The 10,973-nt window shown below is 40.7% G+C and overlaps 1 non-coding gene across 1 annotated transcript; it reads right to left on the reverse strand.

The window, feature by feature from the left end:
• Positions 1 to 7,814: 7,814 nt before the first annotated feature.
• Positions 7,815 to 7,921, reverse strand: LOC129399448 (U6 spliceosomal RNA). Its single transcript, XR_008627094.1, has one exon. It is a non-coding gene; the product is annotated as a U6 spliceosomal RNA (small nuclear RNA).
• Positions 7,922 to 10,973: the final 3,052 nt, after the last annotated feature.

Here is a 10,973-nt window from a genome sequence, read left to right on the forward strand (position 1 = left end):
AACTCAATACTCCAAAGTCCTAGGTAAAGCAATGAGGCGAGACAAAGAAATAAAAGGCATTCAATTTGGGGGAAAAATGGTAAATAAAAAAGAAAGGAGATATATAGATTGTCAATATACCAACAAAATACACCCCCGCAAAAAAAAAGAACTGTCAGACTCACAATAGCTTCAAAAATAAAATATTCCTAAAATACTTATGAATAAATCAAAGTTAAAGAAAGAAATCTGGAAGTGAAAGATGTATAATGAAAAGTATAGAACCCAGCCATAGCCATGGCCAAGGCCCCTCTCCACACGTTTGGATGAGCCTCACGCATAAAGGAACCAGCAGAGTGATCCAGGTGTGTGGGACCCCTGGCTGAGATCTCCAAGCCTGCTTGAATTGGGACTTGGCTTCCTCCACCCAGATCCCCAGTTTTCCAGTAGCTTGGCAGTCCTACCCACAAACTGCCCCCAGCGCCATGTAATCTCACTGATGGCCAAGATCCAGAGACTATCAAACAAAGTTCTTGGAAGAGAGGAGGCAGAATCTCCTGCTCCCGTGCCAGCCTGTCTTTACTGGAGCCACTTCAGAGGGGGAAGGTTTGAGTTTCCCTTCCCACCCCAACCAGAGCTCCAGCAGCTGAAAAAGTCCAGAACCCGCCACGGCCATGCTCAAGGCCAATCTCCACAACTTAGACGAGCCTCACCCATGAAGGAACCGACAGAGGAACCCAGGTATGTGGACCCGTGGCTGAGATCTCCAAGCCTTTTCGGATCGAGACTTGGCTTCCTCCATCCAGATCCCCAGTTTTCCAGTAGCTTGGCAGTCCCACCCACAAACTCCCCCTCCCCCCACCCCCGGCACCATGTAATCTCATCAACGACCAAGATTCAGAGACTATAAAACAAATCTCCCAGAAGAGAGTGACTCAATTTTTCCTGGAGAGCACAGCCACAAATGCGGCCTCTCAGCCTCTTTATTTTTATTTTTGTTTATTTATTTATTTATTTATTTATTTATTTATTTATTTACCCCCTGGATTGCAGAGTCTGGCAAGCTACCTGTGATGTATTTGATATGCCAAAAGCAGTTAGAACAATGTGCTCTTTGCATTCCTGGAGCGAGCAGACACCATTGGGCTACACTAGCACGCGACAGGCACATATGAAGATGTTACTGGTGCCTGCTCAAGCAAATTGATTCACAATGGGATGACAGTGATACAGTGATACAGTGATATACCATTTATTTGTAAGTTACCTCAAATGGCAACAGGGGAAGAATGTTTGGTATAAAGGGCAAGATAAGTACTTTTGTTTTAGATAGGTTGAATTTTAGAGTTTCATATCTAAAAGGACAAGTCAAGCAGAAGTTTGTTTCTTTCTGAAGTTTAGGAACAAGATAGGCATTACATCAAAATATGATTTAGATGGCTTTAAAAAAATAGCATTGAATGAGGTAATCCAGAGAGAATATTGATTACAAAGAAATTCTATGACTGGGTCTAAGGAATCCAATCTCTATAAACTGGAAGATATGAAGAGACCAGCAGAAGAAACTGATAAGGGAAGATCAGCGACATCAAGCAGAAATTACTGAGAACAACTTGGGGACTCATGAGATTTTATTACATATGTATATGAATACAGACCTCTGTCTGTAGTTCCTGACACAGATGTCCTATTTTGGACTGAAGTGAGAAAAAGACAAAACACTTTCGCATATGTATGGAACTGTCCTTTCCTAGGCAGAGTGGAAAGACACTCCTCAACCCTTTTCATTGCTTTCACAGCACTTGTTCCCAGTGTAAAACATCCATTTACTATGAAGACAGTAAGCATTTGATCTATAGCTTTTATTCATTCCATGAATAAAAATGCCTTGGAATTGCTTTACAAGGTAGAGAGTTGGCTTGAATTTATACTTAGAATGGGATAAAGGTTAGCCAGAATTTGTGTCATTTTTGAGAGGATTCATTTCACTTTGGCTTTTTGTGTCTCTATGGTCATTATTGCTCAAATACTCAACTTTTGTTTGAGAACATCATACTCCTCAGTTTACATTGGAGTGGCCTGTTTCCAGCTAAGGTCTAGTCACTTTACCACTATCCTTTTATCATAACACTAATTCCACAGACTCAAAGCATTGTGTTTTGAAAATAGCTTTTCTGAGTGATGAAGATCTCTGTGTTCTAACCCAGTTGAATAAAAAACTTATTTCATCAGGGAACTTTTGACCAATGAATTTCTTTTATTTGTTTAACAGTAATTTCTTATTCACCTAATGTGTATCTACTCCATTTCCTTCAGGATTGTTTTAACACTTTTCCCTTCAAACTACAATTCCCAGGAGATGCCGTTAATACACATTTGTGATGATCTGTTTATTACTGAGCTTTGCCTCTTCCTTCCTTTTAGCTCTGAATAATAGTTCTACACATATATCAAATCTCAGCTAAAGTGTTTCTTTTCAGTGAAGCCTCACTGCATCCCTAGGTTTTAAATTTCTCAGTGGTTACATTTCTTCAGGTCCTTTGATTTGGAAGCTATTCCACCTTCCTTTTCCCATAATTTCAAGTACATAATTTGAAGTACTTGCCATTGTGGTAACACTGGATTTACTTTGTGAGATTAAACTTTTTAAAATGCAGAAATTAGTTTAGAAGGTAGAACAGATAACTGATATGTGCTAGCAATAAAAAGGTTATGAAAACAGTTGGTAAGGAAGGGAGTACATCATTCCTTGGTGGTCTTAGTGAGTGACAGAACGTGGTGTCAGCAAATGAAGGACTTGAATTTAACAACTTACCTGCAGAATACCAAGGTATTTCATATTGCAGCATTCTGGAATTCCATCAGGTCAAGAAGGTTAAACACAGAGGTGAAAGATCATAAAGGAATGGGCTAGGAAAAGATACACAGGCACACTGCAAAAATATTGTCTGTCTGCTTGGGGTGTAGGCATAGTCATGTGATTTTTCTCTCCCTTCTCCCTCCTCCCCCTCGCCCCCTCCCCCACCTCAGTCAAAGACACACATGCAATCTGGCCTCCTGAATGCAATCCATGCATTCAACCTGTTGAGTTATTTTATCAACCCTCTTTTAAAATTCTATTTTTTAAAAATTTCTATTCTAATCTTTATTATCTCTTCCTCTTTACTGACCTTACCTTTTATTTTTTCTTTTATCTTTTAGTTGTAATGGGTGTGAGGTTAGACTGTTTAGCTGAGATTTTTCTTGTTCTCTAATATTATGCTGTATTGATGTAAACATCCGGATGATCTCCCCTTAATCACATGCCATGGACATTTTCTTTGTATGTTTTGCAATAATGACGGGTCTCATTCCCCTGACCCTGAACGAGCCTCCAATGTGGTACCATTGGGAAGGATGAGTAAAGAGAGGCTTCTAAAATCTCAGGGCTAGGATGAATGGAGATGTTGCTGAGACTGCTCAAGAAAATTGACGATGAACGGAATGATGATGATGATGATGATGATGATGATGATGATGATGATGATGATGATGATGATGATAGTGTTTTGCAAGTCGGTGTGTGGATTAACTAAAAAATTGATGTAGGGACTGGAGAGATATTAAAGCAGGTAGGATATTTAGAAAGCAGGTCATAGACAGACCTGGGTTCAATCCCAGACACCCCACATGGTTCCCTGAGCTCTGTCAGAAGTGACCTCTGAGTACAGAATCAGGAAAACACCCGAACATCACAGGGTTTGGCCCCCAAATAAAAAGCGATGTTGCCTGTATGGGGGTAGGTGGAATTTGCAAGATAAATACATGTTCTTCTATTTGTTCATAGTGGCCAGTAGACTTTGAATAGGAATCATGACATATTTAAAACTTGTATCTGAAGAGAAATCTTTTTGTGGTGTGTGGATATTTTGTTGAAAGAACTATCACTAGTTTGATGAATTTTAAAGAGGACAAATAGAACCAGAGGAAACGTAACCTTACCTAAGGGAGGATTCCTCGTTACATATTCAGTTGGCTTAGCTTTTATGAAATAGATCCATTATGAGGACAAGTTGTTGTTAGGCATATGCGCTGTTTATTTTTGAAACATGCAAATGGAAAATACTGAGCTATAACCACGGAACGAGTAAGCTGCCTGAAAATATTTTATAAACGTCAAGGTGTTGTGTGCATGCGAGTGGGACTGGGGGAGGGTTGGTCCTATTATGCAATCAGTCAGAATTTCCTTCTGGGAGAGAGCAGATCTTTGGCAAGGCCCCCTCCGCTCCCACTCAGCAGATCCCACAGAAAAGTACTTTAGCCCAGCAGGTTGGACTCAATTAAGGAATGTTGGCTGTCTCTGAAGCAGAGCAAACAAGCTCCCCTCATCCCCCAAATACATTATTAATTGCCTGGGTAAAAGAACAAGGCAAATTTAAGTCTCCAATTGCACAGGGGAGCCTTGGGGCTTTGCATGAGAAGTGAATGACATGGGCCTCAGTTTCAGGAGCTTGACGCTGGCTCACTGCTCACCATTTCTAACCATCGGGAAATACCCCAAATCAGATTAATTAATGTTGTCCCGAGAGAGCTGCAGGGTTGTTAATGATTCTATCCCTTGCATGAAACAAGGAAGAAAAAATAAATCTAAAGAAACAAGTCAGTTTCTGAAATGAAAGGACAAAGGGAGGGAAAAAAAATCAGACATTTTTTTTCTCTCTGTGCTTCTAAAGCAAGTAAGTTCTGTGAGACATTTAAAAGGCCAGTTGCCAACTTACCTGCCTTTTATTACTCTGTTAGGGAATTGGGGAGTTTTCCTTTTTTGATTCACTGCCCTTTGCAGAAGTAGCCTATAAATGTCTCGGTCCTGTTTCTCTAAGGAATAGTGAGAATCCTGTGCCTGAAAAATGGTACAATGCGTTTGCAAGTGACTGTCAATATTAGAAGGTCTCTGGAAGCCTTTTGGAGCGACAAGAAGTGTACTCTCTGAGGAGAAGAGGCTCTGGGGAGTTATCACCTTTGCAGTTTCACTGCTGAACACTCTGGCTAGATCTGGTCAGGTGAGCTGGCCAGAAAAATAGACACCCTGCACCAGAGTCTTTGTTTTATGAACTGACTCTGTCAATGAGGAAACTAGCCTAATCATTGTCTCTAATTTTTTTTTTTTTTATTATTGAATCACCATGTGGAAAGTTACAAAGCTTTCAGGCTCAAGTGTCAGTTACACAATGCTCAAACACCCATCCCTTCACCAGTGCACATATTCCACCACCAAGAATCACAGTAAACCTCCCCCCATCCCCCCAACCCCCAGCCCCCCACCCTGCCTATGTAGCTGATAAATTTCACTTTAATTTCTCTTTACTTTTTTTTTTTTTTTTGCTTTTTGGGTCACACCTGGCGATGCACAGGGGTCACTCCTGGCTCATGCACTCAGGAATCTCCCCTGGCGGTGCTCAGGGGACCATATGGGATGCTGGGATTCGAACCAGGGTTGGCCGCGTGCAAGGCAAACGCCCTACCCGCTGTGCTATCACTCCAGCCCCTCTTTGCTTTTATTACATTCAATATTTCAACAAAAAACTCATTATTGTTGTTTGGAGTTTCCCCCACCTTGTCTCTAATTGTATGTCCCCACTTCTCTCCTAAAAATTTAGAGCTCTTCATAGTATTCTCAACTGTAGAAAAAAATTTCAGACAGCAAGGATCAGGGCTCATAAATGTTGAATTTCGTAGTCTCTTCTTTCTCAGAGAAGGTAACAGCTAACATCTTTCAGGCCTAGGTAAGGTGTCATTGGGCTACTGAGCTTAGTTTAATTATGGCTACATTTAAACTTTTTTCTTAGTAGAGCTTGTGTTACTAAGTATATGGTTTTGGTAATAAATGACATTCCATGAATGCTTTTACCTGAAATTTCCCCCTAATTTGAGAGTGAGGAATTCAGCTAAACTTCCTTTGGCAAATTCCCAATTGCTAGGAAGTCAAAACACAGCAAATGATAGTTCTGAGCCACTTAATATTAGATTTTGCAATGCTCGTCTAAATTTGAGTGGGAGGCTCTTTTGTGAGCTGGTGAATAAATAGGCTCAGAAAAAACTCACTTCTGTGAATCCCTTGAGGATTGTCCTAGCTGCAGACACATTGCCCTGAGGGTGATTCTGATATGATGATTAATTGTCAGAAATATCTATTTAGTCTCTGCTTCCTACACAGAGTTCCTAAAAGTAGATTTAATACTTAAGGCAAAGATAATGATAAAAGTTTTTATTTGGTTTGGGGAATGAGAATCTATGAGGCAACTTTTGGGCCCCACCAAAGGAAGTGGGCTGGTTGTCAGGAGAATCAACCAGATGATTAGAGGATTGGGATTGTAGTCCCTACTCTGACGTATAGGAAGATAAAAGATTGGTAATTTCAGTTATGCCTGTGTAATGAAGCCTTTATAAAAAGCCCGAAAGGGTGGGCTTCAGAAAGCTATCTTGATGAACAGAGAATGTAGAAATTTAAGGAGACTGAGAAGACATGGAAATTGTGCCTTTCCCCCATGGCTTGATCTGTTATATTTCTTCTATTTGGTTGCTCCTAAGTTATATGAGTTCTATGAATAAAGAAGAATATTTTTTATGAGTTCTGTGAGCTAATTTAGCAGGTTAACTGAATCAGAGGAAAGCGGGTCATGAAATCTTATAGCTTTTATGTGGGTCAAAAGTCTAGTAAAGACTGGGGAAAGAAACTCCAAACAATAATAGTGAGTTTTTTGTTGAAATATTGAATGTAATCAAAGTAAAGTAAAGTGAAATTTATCAGTTACACAGGTGGGGGAGGCTGGGGAGGTGAGGGGGGTGGGGAAAGGTATACTGTGATTCTTGGTGGTGGAATATGTGCACTGGTGAAGGGATGGGTGTTTGAGCATTGTATAACTGAGACTTAAACCTGAAAGCTTTGTAACTTTCCACATGGTGATTCAATAAAAAACTAACTAAATAAATAAAAATTAAAATTAAAAATGGAAAAAAAATCTAGTAAAGAACCTGGACTTGCAACTGGCACCTGAAGTTGAAAGAGGGCATCTTTGGAACTACAAATCTTTAACACAAGTGAAAAGCTGGGCTAGTGAGTAGCATGTGAAGAAGGGTTGCATGGAATGGGAAAGGTGATCAGATATTGATTTAACTCTTAACTTGTGAAGTCTGTGTGAGAATCAAATTTGTTCACCAAGTTGGTATCAATCATTGCTTGCTCATAGTTGTAAACATGAAGCTGAGTCTACTGCATTTTGAGTATTAACAAAACAAGAGACTGGTGCCACTAAAGAGCTTTATTTGCAATAAGCTAACAAGTTGGAAAGTGGGAGACTCACCCTCAATACAAGCATCTTGTCTGTATGGTCACAAGAAAAGCATTGTATAGGAAAAGAGCAAGGAAGAAAGAGTGAGTTGCAGATGAGAGAGCTCCCAAATAAATAATGCCTCTCTCACACCTCACAGCCATGGCTGGACCCCTGTAGCACACTCTAGCACTCTAGGGTTTTTTTTCCTTCCAAATTTTATTTTAGGTTTACAGTACTGTTAATGGTGCGGATTCATATGTAAAACATACCAGTACCACACTCTCTACCAGTTTCCACTATACTCCACCATTTCATCATTGTCCCAGTGTCCCTCCACACACACACAGACACACAGACACACACACACACACAGAGTGCCCCTGCTCCCCACTAAGCTTTCTGCTGAAGACCAGTTTTAAGTCTCTGTTGCCTTTGGCATTTATTATTTCCCTACTATGTTTCCTTATATTTTGCATATGAGAGAGATCATTCTATATCTGTCCTTCTAAATTCACCTAAAATGAAAAAAATATTGAATATGTCACAGTCTTTCATGTCACCCTTCTGTAGAAAACATGCTAATCTCCTCTGTATCATTCTGATTGTAGCATTTGTGTTGCCAAGGTGAGCATGGCCCACTCTATTTTATCCGTAAATGTAAATAAAGTAAGAGTTACACTTTGAGGGAAAGACAAAATTAGAAAGAGTTTTTTACCTTTAGCATTGGGGAGAAACTTAAAACTGAGAACAAACTGCCCTTTAGTATCTGGGACAAGGACCATTGTTGTCCATGTCTAATGCTGACATTTGGCCTTTAGGGCTATACAAATATTAAAATTTAGATCACTTGACTTCCATGTCATTTTCAATTTGAGTACAGAGAGGATGAAGGAAGGGTATAGAGAAAGATGAAGAAATGGAAATAGTCCAGTAATTTGGGTGCTTGTCTTGCATGTTGCTAATACAGGTTCAATTTCCTGCACCCTATATGTTTTCCTAACCCTGGCAGAAGTGATGCCTGAGCACTGAACCAGGAAAAAACCCTGAGAATGGCCAGATATTCCCCAGCAAGAGTGATTCCTGAGCACTGAACCAGGAGTAAATTCTGCGCTATAGTTGGGTGTGTGCCAGCAGGAGTGATGCCTGTGTGCTAAACCAGGAGTAAAACCTGGGCATGACAAGGTGTGGCCTCCAAAAAAAACATGAAAAAGAAAAAAAAAAGGTTTCTATATAGAGTTTGCAATGATCCAAATACAATGATATTGTTTCTGTCAGAGAAAGAAATAGAGATAGGGAGCCCTGGTGATGGGATTGTGACCCCAAACCCTCCTAAAGTCATGAAGGCATTGAAGTACAAGACTCCTGAGAAGTCCAAAAAGCCTTTGAGATGCAAAATTCTAGAGCGAGGGCTACATCCCCTGATACAAGAGAATCTAATGCTGAACAAATTATATGTTAATATCGAAAGGAGATCATAGTTCCAAGTTCCGCCCCTTGGTAACACCCTAGCACAGACTTTGGAGAGTGGGAAGACAGTTTGAGAGACCTGTATTAAAAAACTTGGGGCTGGAGCAATAGCACAGCGGGTAGGGTGTTTGCCTTGCAAGTGGCTGACCCAGGTTCGATTCCCAGCATTCATATGGTCCCCTGAGCACCGCCAGCAGTAATTCCTGAGTGCATATGCCAGGAGTTACCCCTGTGCATTGCCAGGTGTGACCTAAAAGGAAAGAAACTCATTTTACAGCGACAGAGACATACATTTCCCCAAACTGGGGTTGCCACACCTCTGCTTAAGGTGAATACTTTCTTTCTTCAACTTTATGGCACATTCTCTACCTTAGTGATTCACTCGCTCCTCTACTTGAAATGTGCACTTGGTTCTCTAGAGTCTAGAATCTGGAGATGCCCACATTTTGTATTAAGCATAGAACTTTTTTTCTTTGCTATCACATTTAATTAGATTAATATCACATCATTATTTATCTTCTTTTGAAGCTCTTTTCTGTGAGTGTAGGCAGTGAAACAGAGAAGGAAAAACTCGGGCAGAAGATGAACTCAATTTCTTTTTCCTGTAGCTAATTCTGCACTTTAGCCTGAATCCACTGGTCATTGTGAAGTAATTTCCACGAAAATCAAGTGGTACTCAATACAGTTTGATGACTGCCATGCAGAGCTAATGAGATGCAAAGTTTATGTGGTGTAGGTATGTCCGGTCTTTACCCTACTAAGAACTTCCCAGGTGACCAGGGTGTGAAAGAGGAAAGCAGTAGACTCCTCTCTTAAAGCTACTTTCTTCCTACTTCACAAAGGTAACCTACAGCAGTAGGACCTTGCAGAAACCTTTGTTGTATTATAAAGTCCATTGTATACATTAACAAACAAAGGCTGAGAATATATGAGTAATGGGTCTACCGTTACCCAGTTTAATAGTACTGCACAACCAGCAGTTGAATTAGAAGGCTTGTTGTATTGGAATCTTATTTGTATTCTTGTCTCACACTGAATTTTGCATAATTTGAATAAGATATATTACCCATGTATCTTATGAAATGCCTCCTTAGACAGAATCCTGGATGTGTTTCAAGGAGGATCAAAGAGGTATGGTTGGGGTGGAAGTAGAGCTTATTCCAGAAGCCACATAGATGAAGGAAAGTTGTTTACTGGGAGATGAGTTTGAAGATCCTGGGAAGAATGTGGAAATGGCAGTCAAGCCTGCCAAACACAGTTGCACCCTGATTCCAGAGCTTCATTAGTTTAGAAAGTTCAGGGTTGAGACCTGTGGTGGCAGGTAAGGTGGAGAGATTGGTGGAACAGAAGGACATGATGGGAGAAGAGATCAGAGGTGAATGAGGAACTGCTGGGAGAGTAGAGGTGCACAGTTGAGTAGCAGGATATATTAGGGAATGGAAAGGATAGAAGAAGTGAGGAGAGAGGAGTGAAAGAGAAAGGAACAATCACTATAAAGAGAAAATAGGAGAGAAAGGGAAACAGGCGAGTATCCTTGCTGCTTCAGGTTTCAATGGTGGTAATACCTATTGAAAGCATCATTTATGTAACTCTCTGACGAGAGAAACTTGTTGTGAAAAAGGTGAGTGCTATTTCCAACTAGAACTGATCTCTCACTAGAAAATGCTAAGCAGGGTTCAGCTCCTGTTCTGGAAGTGGTCTGCCCATGGAGCTTCATCTTCCAGACTCAGTGCAGCCCATCTAATTCCCCAAACCAGTGTTTACCGAGCCAGGTATGCAGTAGGTGGGCCCAACATTTAGCTGCTTCCTAAGATGTGACAGTTGCCCAAATTCCTAGTACCTGTCGGCAGCTGTGCTTGGACCTCACTGGGCTTGCTAACTTCCTGGCCCGAGTTCCAACTTACATAGCCCATTTGATGGTTACACTGAAGAGTTGCTGCCCAGGTTCCTGGCCCAGTTCCTGAGAGTAAATTGTGTGCTTTTAGGAGCCAGGATTCTGTTTTTGGGAGACACCTGCTGTTTTTCACCCCTGTACGCATCTAGACTTTCACACTAGATCTGATGCTCTAGGACACAGAAACCTGCTGAAATTAAGACCAGAGTTCTCACCTTCCTTATGCTTTTGCACAGGCTAGTCCTAAGGCTGAACAGACAAAACCATCGTTATTTATCTTCTTTTGAAGCTCCATTCTGTGCATTTAGGCCATGAAACATAGA

Source organism: Sorex araneus, chromosome 11 (assembly GCF_027595985.1).
Source record: "Sorex araneus isolate mSorAra2 chromosome 11, mSorAra2.pri, whole genome shotgun sequence".
Taxonomy (NCBI): Eukaryota; Metazoa; Chordata; class Mammalia; order Eulipotyphla; family Soricidae; genus Sorex; species Sorex araneus.